Source organism: Phocoena phocoena, chromosome 5 (genome assembly GCF_963924675.1).
Source record: "Phocoena phocoena chromosome 5, mPhoPho1.1, whole genome shotgun sequence".
NCBI lineage: Eukaryota > Metazoa > Chordata > Mammalia > Artiodactyla > Phocoenidae > Phocoena > Phocoena phocoena.
In genome coordinates, this window is record NC_089223.1 from 7,549,179 (window position 1) to 7,562,504 (window position 13,326).

The following is a 13,326-nucleotide window of genomic DNA, read 5'->3' on the forward strand; positions in this document are numbered from 1 at the left end:
ATACAATACAAATCAACATATCTATGAAACAGAAACAGACTCACAGATATAGAGAACAGACCTGTGGCTGCCAATGGGGAGGGGGCATAGCGGAGGGAAGGAATGGGACTTTGGGATTAGCAGAGGCAAACTATTATACGTAAGACGGATAAACAACAAGGTCTTATTGTATAGCACAGGGAACTGTATTCAATATTCTGTGACACACCATAATGGAAAAAAGAATATGAAAAAGAATATATATATACATATACACACACACAACTGAGTCATTTTGCTGTACATAAGAAATTAACACAACATTGTGGATCAACTAAACTTCAATAAAATTAAAAAAAAAAAAGATACGATCTGTACATATCTGCCCTTCACATATATTGAGCCATTGGTCGGGACATAGTTTAAATAAGTTAATAAGCTAAAAAAAATCCTACTTCCTTATCAGAGCCTGAAAAAATAAAAATTAATGTGTTCATTGTTTTATAAGCACTTATGGGTCATCATTGGGGAAAAAGTGGGAAATTTTAACGCTCTAAACTCTGCCAATTTCATTTCTTTCCCACAAGAGACTGAACCCAAATTGGCAAATACAGTCAGGGCCTCTAGAGTGTTTGAAATTTAAGGCATTACTTGCCTCGTAGAGATGCATTTGCTAGGTCACAAATCTATGAAACTTAAAAATATCAAAGCAACTCCCAGCAACACACCTAGTACCCACATCTTGGTTTCTTATAACAGCCTCCAAAACAAGGAACCAGAGTGCCTTGGAGAAATGGTTGATGCCAGGGTTGGGGCATGGAAAATACAAAAATGAGCCTGGAACATTTCATGATACCAGAAAGTAAGGAAATGCTTTTTAAAAAATGGGGATAGGGAGGTGGTATGTCAAAAGGGCACAGGGGCCAACCTAAAAAAAGAGCTCCCAGTGGCTAAAGATGGAACAATTTGAGCAGTAAATTAAATAATGACAGTATCAGATTATAACCTATATAATAAAATAAATATCCATGAGTCTGTACTGATACAAATAGTTGAATAAATAAATGGTGAAGGAAAAGCTCTTCCTTACAGAAGAATTCTCTTTAATAAACATCGAAGGAATGAGAAAAACAATTTTTAAATCACCATTAGAACAACACAGTAGCATGTACATCAAGTTCCACCAATGGATGCTAAAACTAGTGAATAAAGATTTAAGGAGAGGGGCTTCCCTGGTGGCTCAGTGGTTAAGAATCCGCCTGCCAACTCAGGGGACATGGGTTCGAGCCCTGGTCCAGGAAGATCCCACATGCTGCGGAGCAACTAAGCCTGTGTGCCACAACTACTGAGCCTGCGCTCTAGAGCCCATGAGCCACAACTACTGAGCCCACGTGCCAAAACTACTGAAGCTCGTGTGCCTAGAGCCCGTGCTCTACACGCAACTGCAATGTGAAGCCCATGCACCGCAACTAGAGAAAGCCTGCTCACGGCAACGAAGACCCAATGCAGCCAAAAATAAATAAAATAAATTAAAAAAAAAAAAAAGATTTAAGGAGAAACAAGATATTTGCATGGTCCAAGTTTCTCTCCCAAGATATCTACTATATACAAAAGGAAAAATGATAACTTTCCATCGGGGACCTGACAAACAGCACTTAACCAAGGTCTACAAAAGTCATAAGACATCATGTACCTCTGCTATGATGCACTGGGATTACTTCTAGTATTTCTTCCCAAAATGGATAGCTTCAACCTAGTCATGAGAAAATACTGAGTACTAACTCAGGGACATCCTAAAAAATAACTGAACAGTACGCTTCAGAAGTGTCAAGGTCAGGAAAAACCACAGAACAGAAGGTTGATGAGTTGTCATAGTTTGGAGGAAACTAATGATACACAGCAATCAAACGCAATGTTAACTCCTAGGCTGGATCCTGAACAGAAAAAGGAGAGTGAAAAGCCGATGAAATCCAAGTAAGTCTATAGTTTAGTTAATAGCATTTACCAATGTTAATCCATTAGTTTCAACAATGGTACTACAGTTTACGTAAGATGCTATAGGAACTCTCTGTACCGTTTTTTTTGCAACAAGTCTAAAAATAATTCCAAAATAAATAATGAAATAACCCCAATATTTTTCAATGTTTATAACGCAAGTGTAATATTAGACTTAAATTGCTATCTTTGCTCTTTAAAACCAACCCAGCCACGGCTGTATCTATTCTGAAAAGCATTGTTTTATAAAGACTAACACATCAAAGATCTCTTTCCCTTGTTTCTCATAACATATGGAGGGAGAGGAGAACAGCAATTTGATTTTTGTTGAAAAATTCAAACCACTTGAATTTTTGCTTGCTTCCACTTAGGAAGCAAGATAGAACACATCTCACTGGGGGAGAGGGAAGGTATATATCTAAGGATGAAATCAGAACACAATGAGGGGTTTGTAGCTCCAGGAAGGAGCTAAAAGTAGCAAGGATGGATCTACACTGTAGCAACTGGAATGAGTCACCTGGCCCTAGGCTGCTAGTAATAACTGGGCGTAAATCAACATTGCACACGTCAAACATATTGTACTCATAGCTTAGATTCCGATGGAAGCAGTGAACGGTTTGGCATGATAATAACAGTACTATCAGATTTAAGGTACGACTCAAATTAGGTTTTTAACTACAGTTAGCCCATGGCTTTGTGGTTTCTGAAGTACACGTGTTCTATTTGAGGTAACTATCATATGAGATATCACTGGAAAGACATATAACAGTCTCCCTGTGTTATGAAACAGGAGAAAGGTGGATCAGAAAGATTTCTAAAACAAGGCACATGGCTGGTTTGCAGAACCCTTCACTGATGGGTCAGATAAGAATACTAAGTGTTCTCAGTACACCTGACAGTCTGTAGAACTCATCTGGCACTTTCAACTAACCCATATGCCACTTGTGGGCTCAAAGAAAATCAGACCTCTCCCATTCAAACTCATATATTCTCTGGTCCCATGAAGAAACTGTGGCCCAGAGAGATGACAAGACTTCATCAAAAGTAGAAAATGAAGAAAGGGCACAGTTGATTAGACCTAAGTTAGGTCTGGGCCTCCCTACTCCCACCAGATCACATGCTCTTTTCACGTCCCTGCATGCCTTTAAAATGAGCTGCTCTGTGAACATGGAAGGAAACAGAAACAGATGGCCAGGCTAAGTTTAAAAGAAAAAAGAAAGGAAGGACTGGTGAACTTTAATAAAGTTCAACACAGTCTTTCTGTCCCAGCTATAAATGACCCTGTGAATTGTCAGCCTCCTTCTCTATAAATATGAAACTCCAATATCTCCCTGAAAGGTTTGGTGTGAGCAAAAAAATGAGAATGAATGTAAAAACTTCCTGCAGACTGCAAGCACTCACCACAGTTAACGGCCGCTTTTATTAATTCTGAGGACCTGATCATCTCTTAAGGCATTCCAAACTAATATGGGATGATGGAGGAAGAGGAGTAAAATGAAATACTTTCTTCTCCCTTTCTAAGGATCCTGTTGTCCCTCTAACTTTTCTATCCCTCTTTCCCTTCCCCCAGGGTGGGCTCAGGGTGCGGCCAGGGTAGGGCTGTGCAGGACAGGAAAAGAAGAGGCAGACCTCCTGTGCAAAGGCATCCGAGGTGTGGGTACCTCTCAGGCAGTCTTTATTACTCTTTCTTTGTGAGACACTCAGCTCAAGTGTCTTCAGAGAGAGATCAGAGGGCCTGCTGCTTTCTAGAGACTTCCATCTTTCTGCCTCTGGGTAAAAACTCAATGCCTGTGAAATGATAGAGAACTACCTAATGCTACCTGGGCCTAAGCACAAATTTCCAGCCAAACCTTGTTCTAAAGAGTAACAGGTCTGGACTCCCCTGGTGGCACAGTGGTTAAGAATCCGCCTGCCAATGCAGAGGACACGGGTTTTGAGCCCTGGTCGCCCATGCACCACAACTACTGAGCCTCCGCCCTAGACCCCTCGAGCCACAACTACTGATCCCACGTGCCTAGAGCCCATGCTCCGCAACAAGAGGAGCCACCGCGCACCGTAGCCCCGCTCGCCGCAGCTGGAGAAAACCTGCGCGCAGAACTGAGGACCCAACGCAGCCACCAGTAAATAAAATCAAAGAAAAAAAAAAACTCTCTAAAAATAATTTAAAAAAAAAAGAGTAACAGGTCTTTTCAGTTGCAAGCCCAAAGGGACTGAGCTAGTGAGCAGCGTTTTCAACGGGGTTTCTGACCTTGCCAAGATTTCATTCCACCCTTCTTGCCGAAAACAAAACTTCTTCCTTGAAACTGGGATAAGGGCAGCACTTCTGCTTTACCCACACGCACCAACCCCAGTTTAAATGACAGAACACTACTTTCAATGCTGCGATTCTCTGGATGTTTTATTTATTTCTATAAACAAGCTAACTGTGTGGCCCAAAAATTAGATGTCCACTTTCTAACAGTCTCCTAGTGAAGGAGAATACCGGCTTCCAAAAAACAAGAGGGGGCGAGGAGGCTGCGGTGAGAAAGGGGAGTGAGTGTTAATGGGTTTTTAGGGGAGAGGATGATGAAAATGTGATGACTGTACACTTTACATAGGTGTGAACTCAATGATATGTTCTCATAAATTAGATCTCATAAAACTGCTGTTGGGAAAATAACACAAAACTATGAGGCCCAATTCAGCTAGACAGTTTCTTGGTTCACATCCTGGAGTGAAGTGGGAACTGATTTTTTAAAGGATAAACTTTAGCTTCCTGTAGACCTATAATATCCTATAGAGAGGATGGCCATTCAAGTTCTTTAATTTTCACTAAAAAATCTCAACCCTAACCTATAACCCCAATAAGCAACAGAGAACAAAACTTCCCACTTGATATCAACTGCTGTCAGAAACGCTAGAGAGGGGGCTTCCCTTGTAGAGCAGCGGTTAAGAATCCGCCTGCCAAAGCAGGACGGACACGGGTTCGATCCCTGGTCCGCGAATATCCCACATGCCGTGGAGCAGCTTAGCCCTCGAGCCACAACTACTGAAGCGCACGTGCCTAGAGCCCGTGCTCTGCAACAAGAGAAGCCACCGCAACGAGAAGCCTGCGCACCGCAGCTAGAGAAAGCCAACACACAGCGACGGAGACCCAATGCAGCCAAAAATTAATTAATTAAATTTTTTAAAAAGCTAGAGAGAGAAATACAGAGTATCTTAAGACATGAGGTCCACCTATCCCTCTATAAAATCTAGATTTACTCCCAAATAAGCCCAAACTATCAAACTGCAGCATTTGTGACCATAGGGGCTTAGCAACCTACAAGCGTTTCTCATAATACTTACGGCAAGGACAATGACAACTACAGCAAGCAGTCCTAGAAAATGCACTATTGGCATGTACTATGGGATGGGCACCCAGACTCTCCCACCGCCATCCTTCAGTCTCCTCTGCATCCCTCTGTGACACAAGACATTTGCCTCAGAAGCAGATGCCAGGAAAATCTTCTCTAAGGATCTCATATATTTCCTGTCTTTATCCTCACTGAATTGTGTGACTGATCGGTCCCTTTTTATTTTAGCTTCCAAGACGTAACTTTAATTTACTGTCCACATCCATTCTAATGTGCTCCCCCATGGTGACTCTTCTCTTGGTGCATTTTACTTTCCATCTGTAACACTTATGCTTGCCTCAAATGTTCTTGAATGCTTAATAAAAATAATGCAGAAATTGATTTTGGCTGTTCAGTGTATTTTCATACCATTTTGATGCAACAGAATGTCTCCTATGGGAGCTCTTGCTGAATGCCCAGGGTCTGGAACAAAGATGACCATAGTAACATTTGTTACTATGAATCTTTTTTTTTTTCCTGAAAGTGTAATGAGCTTTTATATTTCTACTATTGGGCAAGAAAATAAAATGAGGCAACATTACAGGTATTTTTTTACCTGTTGGCTAGATTTACAATCTAATTTTTTGGTCATATGTTTCTCTGTATTGTTCTAACTTCTCCAGTATTATTTTTAATAAGTATTGAAATAAGCTGGTTAATTTTTTGAAGTTAATCATTAAAAGTCAACTACCCACAGAAAAATTACAAAAGGCAGCTCAATATAACTCTTTGGCAAACCATCCAAAGTTGTGGACACATTTTATGTCCTGGGGAGAAAAAGACATAGAATATATTGGCTAATCCCTTTAAAAGCACCAATATTAACACATTTCTCTCCTATTTCCATACTCAATAAGTTTTAATCCACCCAGTGTCAACTCTAGCTTCATACCTTCGAGGAAAGGCAAGAGTTTTACCAACCGGCTAACACACACTACCAGACATGGAATCGGTTGCACCAAGACACTGTTTTCTGGTTTTAAAAAAAAAAAAGAAAAGAGTCTATATTTTCAGTCTGTTTCATACTTACTTTCAAATGAAACTGGCTGGGAGGGACTAAATAAAACCTAGTCATCTCAGTTGTACAGTTTTCTATTCTCTACCAACTGTATACACGCAACAGCCACGGACCTTTCATGGCACACACATCCCAAACGGCTTTCACAGTTTACTCGCTCAGTTAAACAGTGGTTCCGTTTAATTTAACCAAGGGCTTCAGTCTGCGGTGCCGTGATGCTCAGAGGCAGAGCACTAACACTCGTTTACATAAACGCTAAGCTGAGTCAGCGGGACCTTCCAAACATACCCGACCGAAGCAGCTCCCACTCAACAAGGAGAGCAAGCGCCCGCACTACGCGCCCCTTTCCAGGCGGCCTCCTTCCAGCGTCCGCCCAGTCTGGCTCCCTCTTGCGCCTGGCGCGCGCGCTCGGGACCCGGCGCGTAGCGGCACAGGACCCAGGACCCAGGAGCCAGGCCGCGCCCGCCCGAGGGGCGACGTTCTCCCACCGACGCCCACGCCCCGGCGGGCAGCCCAGCCGCCGCGCCCGCGCGCTCCCCGCGAGCCCCGCACTCACCGGCGCCGCGGGCCGGCCTGGGAAGGCGCTGGCCCCGGATGACTGTCACTGTCGAGGGGAAGCGGGCGGCGAGCGGAAAGAGCGCAGGGCGGGGCCCCTCTCTCGCACCCCAGCTCCCTCGGGGTCGGTGCCCGAAGGCCGGCGGGAGGCGTGGCGCCGCCTGCCTAGCCGCTGATAAGGGCCCGGTGCTCAGGTGGAACGCGGGCGAGGGCTGTGTGAGCGCATCCAGCCTGGCGCTGGACCACACCGTCACCTGCCCGCGGGGACCGGCTGACGGAGATGACTATCCCGGAGCCCGCAGGGACAAAGCCACAGCTCCTGTCCTCCGGGGCTCGCACGAAACGGACTGGGGCGATTGGCCCTGGAAGCCCCAGGACGCTACCAGGGCCCATCAATACCTGGCCTGCCCTGGAAGCCCCAGGACGCTACCCGGGCCGATCAATACCTGGTCTGACCCGGATGGATTTGGCCACTGCCGGTGTCCCACGCTCCTAAGCACCAGGGGAAGCGGACACCGAGTTTTGTTTCTTGGATTTTTTTTTTTTTTTTTTTTTTTTTCTGTCTCACACGTTGTCCACCCCCAGAGCAAGTAGGCGGTCTCTAATGAATGAGCTTCTGAGAAATCAGGTGCGCGCGCCCCAGGGCCAATAAAATCAGGAACTGAATCTAGGGGTGGAGGAGACAAAACTTGCTGAATGAAAATAGTACTATGAACAGTTTAAATGTGCCCCTCACACTCCTGTCATAAATACCAGTACTTCTGTTCAATACACTGATGGTGTAGAAACGCTGGAAAGTGTGCGGATTCGGGGAGAGAGTTCCTAACCTCATCCCAATACGTTCTTAAGCTGATCACTGCCATCCAATTGTTTGAGAAATTCAGATTAAAGCCAGCATTTCATAAATGTATGGCATTATAAAGAGTCATTTTAACTTATAAATTAGCATTTTACTTCGGGCTACTTATTTTCAAATGCCCTGTCTTCTCATTTTGTGTTTGGGTATTTTAGGTAACAATATTAGGGAGGGGGGAACCTGAAGATGATGGTCCTAATTTTACATATGAGTCACCTGGTCCAAAGGAGGCCATTTTACACAAGGTCAAAAGTTAGGCTAAATGGGTGAGTCAGTTTCTCAGACCATTGCCCTCTGTTCTCCCTGCTCTCCACCTCACAACCTCTCTGAATAGAGTAACTGCCCAGTATTCATAGAGCCTGGTTATTCTTTTTTTTTTTTTTTCCTCCCTGCCGCACTGTGCGGCATGCGGGATGCAACCCCTAATCCCTGCAGTGGGACTGCAGAGTCTGGACCATCAGGGAAGTCCCTGAATGTGTTCCTAATCTGGCACTTTTTCTTTTCCATTTAACTAAATTTTTTCTCTCTTATTACGTATCAAGTAAGAAAATGAAAATCCCCTGTAACCCATCAGCCACATACCATCTGCTTTTAGTCTTTTTCTCTGCATACATTGTTTTTTGAAAAAACAAAATTGGGTTTATATACAAAGTACAGGGATGAACGTCATCATCTCTGGAGTCAGATAGCCTGTGTCTGAATCCTGGCTTTCCCAAACCCTGGAGACTTGAACTAGTTACTTAGTCTTGAAGTGGTTATTGGTAATCAGGGGAAAGGATCTCTCAGGGTAGTTACAAAGATTAAATGGGACAATGTGTGCAAAGTCATTAGATAGCACTCAATAGCAGTAGCTGTTATTATTTTGTCAAACTGTTATATTGCAAACATGGTTCCCTGCGGGCACGTGGTATTCAGTTCTCTTGTTACGTACCATAATTAATTTAACCAATCTTCCTATTATTCACAAAACATCTCTGCAGCTGTGTCATGGCACACTCAGGTAAATTCGAGACAGGGAATTGCTGAGGCAAAAGCTATGCTCATTTGAAAAATTTTAAGACATACAGCTAAATTTCCCACAAAAAGTTTGTGCCAAATTCAGTCTCCTAACAATTTAAAGATTGCTTGTTGCCCTAAATTCTCACAAATACTAGACAGAATAATAATTTTTTTTAATTTGATAGGTAACAAATGGCATATCAGTGTTTTAATTTATATTACGTTGACTTAGAATAAGCTTTTTTAATGTTTAATGATCGTTTGTGGTTTGTTTGTAAATTTTCAATGTAAAGTTTCCCCCCATTTCTTTCTTTCTTTTTTCTTTTTTTTAAAATTTATTTATTTATTTATTTTTTGGCTGTGTTGGGTCTTCGTTTCTGTGCGAGGGCTTTCACTAGTTGCAGCGAGCGGGGGCCACTCTTCATTGCAATGCGTAGGCCTTTCTTGTTGCGGAGCACAGGCTCCAGACACGCAGGCTCAGTGGTTGTGGCTCACGGGCCCAGTTGCTCCGTGGCATGTGGGATCTTCCCAGACCAGGGCTCAAACCCGTGTCCCCTGCATTGACAGGCAAATTCTCAACCACTGCGCCACCAGGGAAGCCCCCCATTTCTTTCTATTAATTTCTTAGATGGCATAATAATAAACAGAAAGAGCCTGGATCTCTGATATCACTGACCTGCTGGACCATCTCCAAGCTGGTTGAAGTCACTGTCACGTTTTATGTGCCTTGCAGTCAAGCCACAGAATTATCAAAGTTAGGATTTCTTTACAGTCCCAACTGGAAAGCTTTGGGGCCGTCTGGCGTCCACATCCTTGACGCACACATTGGAGATCTTAAATGGGCGCCGGAAGGCCTGAGGTGTCACCATGTGTTTTTGTAGGTAGTGCACATGGACATAACTAGATGATTCAAGAAAGATGCCTTCAGGTAAAGGGAGCCGATAGTCTCATTCATGAAGTCATTTGAGTCTCCCTTTTGAAAACTCCAAAAATAACTGGGAGACTTGTCGGGGAGAGGGGAAGCATAGTACTTTCCAATCGTCACACCAGTGAGGGGTGTTTGCTTGTATGGTTCTAACAGGGGTATCACTGCTTGACGGAATGTCAGCAACAGACCGTTACAAATTTGTTTAACGTTGATAAAGGATATGATTTATATGTTATATAGCATGGCAACCAAAGCAAAATCAAAAAGTCTTCTCATTAAAGGAACAAACTTCCTGGGCCTAGAACTCCATCAATCAGGCACTCTACTACCAAAGCTCTTATATGGACCTATGAGAAGCTCTCTTCATCCTTCTCATAGGATTCTTAATATCCTCCAAAGCTCTCCGAGCCACCCTGAGCTCTCAGTCTATCTGCCTGCCTGGCCACCAAGTGCAAGGAGCTGGTAAGGAACCAGTCCATTCCTCAGTGCTTACTCCAAGTGGTGAACTCAGGGTCAATTCCCCCTTAGCAAGTTCAGGTTTCAGGCAGGGCTTATTATGGGCCTGGGGGCATTTGGGCTACGTATATAATGTTTGTACTGGATCCCAGTATATTTATTTTCATTACTACTTAAGTTGAAGCAAATAAAAAAACGGTGCAAGAGGCCGTACGCACCATGACCCCCCATGGCTCTACTTACAGCTACCAGGGGCCTTTGGTTCACTCCGTGAGAGACTGTTCAGTCTGTAGTTGCTTGAGCACTGACGAGTAAGGGATAAAACAGGAACAGGGTATAGACAACTCTTCCCAAAGGTCTCACTATAAAAGGAAGGTGAGAGAAAGGAGTATACCTAAAGACTATCTTGGGGTTCAGAGAAAATATTTATTGTTTGGTTTAAATTACAGGCCAGAATATGTGTCCATGCCAAGAGGACAAGCCATAAAGAAGAAAAGGTGGTTAACTGCTATAATCAGGTACCTTAGAAAGCAGAGTGGAATTAGAATTCAGACGAATTAGTGTTAGAAAAGCCAAAAATATATATATTTTTTTTTTTTTTTTTTTTGCGGTACACGGGCCTCTCACTGCTGTGGCCTCTCCCGTCGCGGAGCACAGGCTCCGGACGCGCAGGCTCAGCGGCCATGGCTTACGGGCCCAGCTGCTCCGCGGCATGTGGGATCTTCCCGGACTGGGGCACGAACCCGTCTCCCCTGCATCGGCAGGCGGACTCTCAACCACTGCGCCACCAGGGAAGCCCTATATCTTTTTTAAATTGTGGCAAAGGGGAAGGGAGTCAGGGGGCGTCCTCATAATAAATGTTTTAAGAAGGGAAAAGAGAGAAGATTGAAAGAAATGTATGGCCTACAACTCCACCTTCTTTCTGAAGTTGGGGGATCTGCTGGGAGTATGGGCGCGAATGAGAAGATCAGGGATCTGAAAACATGATGAATACTGGAGTAGGCCTGTATTCATTTCCTGTGGCGGCAGTAACAAACTACCACAAAACTGGTGGCTTTAAAGCAACGAAAACGTATTACCTGGCACTTCTGTAGATCAGAAGTCCAACGTGGGCTTCACTGGGCTAAAACCAAAGCTGCTAGCAGTTCTGGGTTCCTTTCTGGAAACTCTTCCAGGTTTCAGAGGCTTCCTGAGTTCCTGGGCTATGGCCCCCTCCTCCAGCCAACAACACAGCATCTCTCAGACCCTGCTTCTGTCATCACATCTCTTTCTCTGACTCTCATCTTCTACCTCCCCGTTCTACCTTTAAGGACCCTTATAATGACATTAGACCGACCAGATAAACCAGGGTAATCTCCTTATTTTAAAGTCATCTGATTCGGTAACTTAGCACATTCACATTCTGGGTATTAGGACATGGACATCTTTGGCAGGTCATTATTCTCCTTACCACACGGCCCTAAGGAAACCAAGAAGATACACATGTAGGGACCCACAGAGCTCCTATGAGGACTATTTAAACTGAAGCCATATGAGATACAGCTGTTGCAGAAAGAAGCTTTTTTTTTGTTTGTTTTTTGAAGCTTCCCTTATCTGACTAAAAGCAGGGCCTTCAGAGAGTGAAGCTGCTATAAATCCTCTCAGAGGGGCTTCAGTGCCTGGCAGAAGACCAACCACGCACACCTGGATAAGAAATTGCATAAACCAACATCACAAACTGTCCTACTTCTCTCTTTCCCTAAAAGCCCACTTGTCTTTCCTAAAAGTCCTTTGTTTTCCCATAGAATCCCTTTCTCTCCACCCTCCTTTCCCCTGGTAAGCTGGTCTGTAAGCCCCAGAACCTGATCTTTTCTCCTTTAATCGGTTTGTGGTCAATTAACTTTCATTCCTCCCCCAGCCCCACTAGACCTATTGGCAGAGGAAAAGTTATTCTTCCAAGGGACCCAGAGAGAGACTACAGAGCAACACCAAGGACCCCTAAGACTGGACTCTATAAAAGTGGTGCTATCAAAGCCACAAATGGGCATGGCTTTCCCAATCACAAAGAAGTAAAGATAGAGCCGGTTAGAAGGTTGAATTAATTCAAGGATGTGTTTTTGCTGGGTGGGTAAGGCAACAGAAAAATGGAGCATGGGTTTGAGCGGGTGAAGTGGTTCATCATGGGAAAGTGAATCCAGGAGGAGACAGGTAGAAAGGGAGCCTATAGCGGGGTCACTTGCAGGCTGAAGAGCTGAAACTGAACGGTGAAGTCACTGAATAGGAAGCTGGCATATAATACTGGCACTCCAGGATTTGACAAGGTCCCATGGTTTCAACGTGACAGTAAAATTCTGGAAATGGAAGGAAGGTATATTTATCTTCTAGTGCTGAGAACCTGCCATCAGTTTAGCATCTTAAAACAATACTCATTAATTATTTCAAAATTCTGGAGGTCAGGAATCTAGGTGGGCTAGGCTTGGCTCTGCTTAGGGTATCATGGGGCCAAATCGAAGCATGAGCCACCGGGCTCTTATCTGAAGAATCTACTTCCAAGGACAGGCTGTTGGCAGAATCCAACTCCTTGCAGTTTTAGGACTGAGGTCCTCGTTTCCTTGCTATCAGTCAACCAGCTGCTTCAGGCTGCCCACATTCCTTCTCATGTGACTCCCCTCCAACTTCAAAGCAGGCTCTCAAACTTCTAATCTCTTGGATTTCGCCTTCCTCCTTTTGAAGGGCTTGTGTGATTACATCAGGCCCATCTAGATAATCTCACTATAATCTAGATATTTTGGGGTGAACTCATTTGGACTTCAATCACAACTTCACATTTACTCAGAGCAGTACCCAGATTAATGTTTGGTTACATACCAGTGGAATCTTGGACCCTGGGGGAGAAGGGGATCTTTAGAATTCTGCCTACACTGAAGATTAAGTTGAGAAGATCAAATAGCACAGAAGCTAGGGTGATGGGTTGGTCATCTAAATAAACACAGACTCTGCCAAAGTAGTGACATCTTGGAAAGAAGAGAAATACCAAAACCGGTTGTCAATGTTTTTATAGGTACGGAGAAGAGAAGAGAAGAGAAGAGAAAAGAGAAGAGAAGGTGGCATTAATACAGAGAGAGACAACATAAGTTGGGGCGGGGGGCGGGCAGCAGGGGATGGTGGAGGTGTTGAGGCCAGATGT

The 13,326-nt window shown here is 44.0% G+C and overlaps 1 protein-coding gene across 2 annotated transcripts in view; it reads right to left on the reverse strand.

The window, feature by feature from the left end:
• ABCG2 (ATP binding cassette subfamily G member 2 (JR blood group)) overlaps window positions 1-13,326 on the reverse strand; it is a 139,475-nt gene that overhangs the window by 65,617 nt on the left and 60,532 nt on the right. Inside the window, exon 1 of one of the 2 annotated variants that reach the window (XM_065877123.1) lies at window positions 6,919-6,998. The exons of the other annotated variant lie outside the window; for it this stretch is intronic. The gene's annotated coding sequence lies outside the window, so the exon portion shown is untranslated. Of the gene's footprint in view, window positions 1-6,918; window positions 6,999-13,326 lie in introns of those variants that run through there. 2 annotated transcript variants of the gene reach the window in all.